This window comes from Nelumbo lutea, chromosome 3 (genome assembly GCF_056320005.1).
Source record: "Nelumbo lutea isolate HS-2025 chromosome 3, American lotus-T2T, whole genome shotgun sequence".
In the NCBI taxonomy this organism is placed as follows: domain Eukaryota; kingdom Viridiplantae; phylum Streptophyta; class Magnoliopsida; order Proteales; family Nelumbonaceae; genus Nelumbo; species Nelumbo lutea.
In genome coordinates this window covers 320,136-325,897 of record NC_142686.1, presented here as the reverse complement: position 1 = coordinate 325,897, position 5,762 = coordinate 320,136, and the positions used below count along the sequence as shown (strand labels likewise).

The window sequence follows — 5,762 nt, the reverse complement described above, 5'->3', positions numbered from 1 at the left end:
GAAGATAATCTCTCTTTGGGTGTGTGGACTACTATATTGTCTTATATTTCTGACTTAATAAATCATACTCATTTATCAAAAAAAAAACACCCATCAAAGGTAAATGATACAAGTTTTACCTTTGAGAGCACAACATTAAAAAGAAAAATGGATATTTTATTACTCAAAGGATACGAGTTTCTATAATTATAGGAGAGCTCACAAGATTCACAATGAAAACTAGACAAACTTATTCCTTTAAACGATTTTTCTCCCAAACAAAAATGATATAACATGACATGATTAATTAACTCTGAAGTAGAAGACTCTGAAAGCTACCCTCTAAAGTTGTGCTTGACATTTCTCAAGATTTACTAAAATAAACTTGGGGATGAATATAAAATATACAATATGTAAATCAACATTTCCTATATTTTGAAAATATCAACTAAGTCGATTCAAACACCAAGAAAACATTTTTTCCTAATATTTTGAAAGACATGTCAACCAAGAAGAAACATAGAATCTTATTTCCTATCAACATAGAGAAAAAGAGAGATGTTTCTTAAAAGAAATAAGCTAAAACCACATTTGTAGACTATAGAGTAGCATTGGGATACAATCATATTAAAGAAGGGTTTTCTATTTTCCATACTTGGAAACTAGAAAGTCTAAAACGGCATAGTTACGCTTCGAACTAGTAGCTTTAACATCACTGAAAACTTCCTTAGAGCAACGATCAAAAAGTCAGGCCTTCAGCCATTCAAGACCTTAGGTATGCACTAACAGAAAACCCTCTTTTGGATTTCTTATGTGAATAATAGGAGAAAAGAAAAAGAAAAAAATAAAAAGTGAAGTAATAATGTAATATCTCTTCGTTTAGGACCTTCAAGCTTGCTTTTACACTTGATAAGTTGGGACATAAAGAGTTCAAGTTCAAGAGTTCCACTTTGTTCGCTCTTCTTGAACTTTCTTCAAACTCTATCTCATTTCCCTCTCTAAATCTATCTCTTCCCCTACTCTCCTTACATCATGTAGTTGTACATGTATTGTCTCGAACAGCTACATCATTAAGATGTGAGTGAAATTGGAGTATGTTCTCTCCTATTCACACAAAATAGAAAAATAGCTTGGGTCATGTAAAGCTTAAAAAGTCAGTTCTTGTCAACCACAACTTAAGGCTCAAGGCAGAACATCTTAAAGGTGATGAAGAAAAGGAGAATTATGTTGACCAAATCTATCTCTTCCCCTACTCTCCTTACATCATGTAGTTGTACATGTATTGTCTCGAACAGCTACATCATTAAGATGTGAGTGAAATTGGAGTATGTTCTCTCCTATTCACACAAAATAGCAAAATAGCTTGGGTCATGTAAAGCTTAAAAAGTCAGTTCTTGTCAACCACAACTTAAGGCTCAAGGCAGAACATCTTAAAGGTGATGAAGAAGAGGAGAATTATGTTGACTCTTTGGACCTTCTAGATATATATATGCTTAAGAGGATGAACAGAACCTGCTCTATGAATGTATAAATCTTCCGAGCATTTGTTAGATGGACCAAGGGGAAGGCCAAATCTAGAATAACCAATGAGATGGGCATTAATGCAAATAAATTTTTTAATGACAAAAGAAAATTTATTAAAAAGGAAAAAAAACATACATGAGAGGGGTAACAAGTATTCACCAACAAGATACTAGGCTACTGCCTTACACAAAACTCAAAACAGAACAAACTAAGAAAATAATTGCATTCTTTGAGAATGGTTCCAACTTCAAGATCAATCTTGAAAAGAGTTGTGTGGTGAGGATAAACTAAAATCAGAGGGAGCCGGAGTCTATTGTTGTATGCTTAGAGTGTTCCATTTCTGCGTGGCACTTGACCTACTTAGGACTTCCCATAGAAAAGTTTGAAAAAAGACTACTGGCTTGGAAAAAGAATTGCGTCTCATTGGGGGGAAGAATCACCTTAATCAAAGCTACTCTCGCTGATCTCCCCATTTACTTTCCATCCATTTTTAGGATACTCTCTAGAGTAGCTAAGAGATTAGAAAAAACTAACGAGGGACTTCTTATAAAGCCAGGAGATGGAAAAAAGGATCAGATTAGTTGGGAGATAGTCAATCGTTGCAAGGAAGGAGGATTAGGACCAAGGAACTTAGCCAACAGAAATGAAGTTCTTATAGGCAAATGGCTTTGGAGGTGGCCTATGGAAAGAGAGCGGCTCTAGCATTAAGTGGTGGCTAGCATCCATGACTACTCTGAAACTAGATGGGACGCTGGGATATCTTGACAAGCTCAACTCACTACTCCTTGGAAGGCAATTTCTAGCATTTTCCCTAAATTTCTCAAGTTTGTAAGGTATGATGTTTGCTGAAGTAACTCTGTTCTTTTTTGGGAAGATGTTTAAGTGGGTAATCAACCTTTAAAAGATTTATTTCCCTCTCTTTATTCTATCTCCCTCTTTAAGAAGGAGATTGTTTCGAGGTTTCTTCATCATCCAGCTCTCCCTTTGTCTCCTGCTTAGGACCTTGGGTTTCGTAGAGGCCTAAATGATGAGGAATGTGTTTGTGTCTCTGAACTTTATTATTGTTGGATTTTGCTTGCTTGGACCCCATCAATCCAGATAAAAGAGTTTGGAACCCCTCGATCAAGAGAGATCACCGTATGTGGACCATGGGCAGTTGAAGCATTAAATGTTTACTTCCACGTAATCTACCAAACACCAACAAATTTATATCGATTTGAAACAAACAAGAAGAGTACAAAATGGGTTTACAACTGTGAACCCATTTTGCATTCATGAACTAAAGGCAGAGTATTTATGTACAATACATATTTGCATTTGTATCACGACAAACGCAGCCATGGGAAAACACTCAATGGTAACATTCACTATTAAGCATTGTTCCAAGTCCCATATTTCTCGTGAATAAGATTAAGGTCTTGCCTTCATCTATAAAAAGATAGGTAAACCAAGCCAAACCAAGCCTAAGAATTCTTTTTTTATCAATAACCAAGGTTAAGAATTAAACGAAGCATTGAGGCACAAGCCTTATTTTTTGTGTCCTAGGCCCAAAGCCTAGCCAAACCCAGCCTAGCTTGGGTTTGTGCAATATTTTTTTCATTTATTACATGTTATGTTATTTAATTCAAAAAATTCTAAATAACAAACTTTTATCATTAGATGCCATGGGCCCAAAGTCATTAGGCTTGGAAAGCTTGTATACCCAGTCCAAACCACTATAAGGCCAAGCCCGGGCCTAGGCTAAAGCCCTTGTCATTGGCACCAAACCTGGTCCATGATCACCCATATTTGTCCATGCTAATGAAATCTCAACACAGTTCTGCCTCCTTAAGTTAAACCTTCCAATTGGAAACCGTCCACTTTTTTTATCAATAATTCCTTAACGTTCCACTCTTCCCACCCAGTTCCCTGACTTCCCTCCAAAACTTTTAGTTAAAACCCTAGTGTAGTGCTGGCGAGCGGCGAGCTTTGGGCTTCATCTTTCGTTATCTACCATCAGCAACCGACGACAACAATTAGTCCAGCGACAACCGCGAGTTCTAGCTCTTCTCCTATTTAGTGAAGAGTGAACTCTTCTAGGGGTGACTGGTGAGCAAACGCCAAATGGTTTGTTCAGTGAAGAGTGAACTCTACAACTAAGAGCATCGGTGAGTCTACAACACGGCTTAGCTTTCGGCTTAGCTTACTTAGCCTTGGTGTGTTCTTTACTTTTAACCACGGCTTCAACAGTTGAATCATGCAATATGTCATACCAAACAAGAGATACACCGACTACCATTGGTAATGCAGATTCATATCCTAAACCTTCAAGTCAAATAGAGTAAGCTCCTACCAAGGATGTGTTCTTGGTATGCACTGCACGCACAGAAAGTGCCTGACAAAAGATCATATGGAAAGAACTAAGAAGATGTGTGCTGCTACATAATACCTTGTGCAGTCTTATGTAACACAGTTTTCCAATCACTATTTCTTGTTTTACAAGATATCTGCACATCTGTGGGGTTGCAAGAGAATGGTAGAGGATTTTTTCAAATGGAGAATAGGTTCGTAAAGTTGCAAGATGGAGGAAAGTGATGAAGATTGAAGCAAAAGATTCATATTTGAAGAGATAAGGATCAAAGGCCAGTAGAGCTTGAAGATTAGAGAGGCAAAGAAAGCTACAATACTGTTGGAAGGTCTTGAAGTGATCGAATGGATGCGGAAGTTTGTTTTAGAAGCAAGTTCTAAAGGTAAACAAATGAACTTTAAGAAGTTCAACCTTGACGGAAGAAAGAGTTATGAATTGGAATGTAAAAAGAATGCAAAAGGATGTTACATAACTCTACAGGAATTCTTTGGAGGAAGAAAGAAGCAGTTGGTTTGCTTCCGAGAAAGTAGAGGGGGTAATGGATGGAAGGTAGTGGCAGAGGTACTGAGTGACTTTACTCAGCAGCTGAAACTAAAACAAGTAGAGGTTGTGGCAAAGGAAAAGAAAGTAGGTAAACAAAAGAGAGAGGAAGAACCCATTTATAGGAAATGGACAATTGTAGAAAAAGGAAAAAGAAGTTGTAAACTGGTAGCAACAGTAGAAAAGGAGGATTAGGGGAAGAAATTTGTGGTGGAAACTTCAAGTCCACCAAAGGATTGGAGAGGCATTGTGCAAGCGATACTCAAAGAATTAAACCTGCAAAAGCCAATGGTGGTTAATCTTTATGAATCTTGTAAAGCTCTGATAGATCTGGGTGAAGATCAAGTAGAGATTTCAGCTTTAAATATTCACTCAAAGGTTGGTGTTGTCACAGTCTCGAAATGGTGTCCTCTCTCTAATACCAAAAGTTTTAAGATTGAGGACAATGTAATAGTTAGACTGCTTGGGTTACCTTTCAATCTTTGGAAGGAGGAAGTATTACATTCAATAGCTGTAATCTGTGATGCAAGATTAGATGGTGTCTTTGATTTTGATCCTCATTCAATCGCAGTGATGCTAGGTGGTGTTACACCCAATGATATTCCAAGGAAGATAGAGGTTGTTTCAGATGGTTTAGTATACCATGTTTAGCTTGCTACTTCCATTGAAGCCCAGCTATCGAAGGGGGACAAAGGGAGGAAGATGAAGGGACAGAACAGGCTTGTTTACGTGGTTTGCAAGGAAGAGTAGCTACTATAAAATAGGTTAAGTCAACTGAGCTAACCAACAAAAAAGAGAATAACTTAAACACTTGGGGGAAGTTTGCATGGTAGGGTGGGCAGAGGGACAGCAGGTCCTATGTTCATATCAATGTTTTAAAACGCGGAGGCGTGACACGAGGCATTCCACTACCTAGAGGCGTGAGGCATAGTTCAGAACGCAAGAGGCGTAAGCCTCCCAAACACAAAGAGGCATAAGCCTCCTTAAGAGGAGGGGAGTTAGGAGGAGGATGAAGAGGAAGGGGGGATCTCATTTTTTCTTTATTTTTAATAAAAATCTTTTATATTAAGAAGAATAAAAATGCATAACATTAGTTGAAAGGGGGGGGCTTGTCGAAGCAGAGGCGAGCTTACGAAAGCTCCGAGAACCCCCAATTTGGTAATGTTGTTCATTCATTCATCCTAATAAAATGTCTTCTTAAAAAACAAGTAAAACTATAAAATCATTATTTTTTGTGTGAAAACTAAAAATTTAAGAGCTAACATGGACTTGTTTAGGCTTGCCTCGAGGGGCGTGGCACAAAGGCGGATTGTAGAATCAGGAATGTAATATGTTTTGCATTACATTAGCTACGTGAAGTAATGCAATTTAG

The 5,762-nt window shown here is 37.7% G+C and overlaps 1 protein-coding gene across 1 annotated transcript in view; it reads right to left on the bottom strand.

Annotated features, from left to right (window-relative positions):
• U2A' (U2 small nuclear ribonucleoprotein A) overlaps positions 1–5,762 on the bottom strand; it is a 36,464-nt gene that overhangs the window by 23,373 nt on the left and 7,329 nt on the right. The window lies entirely within an intron of this gene.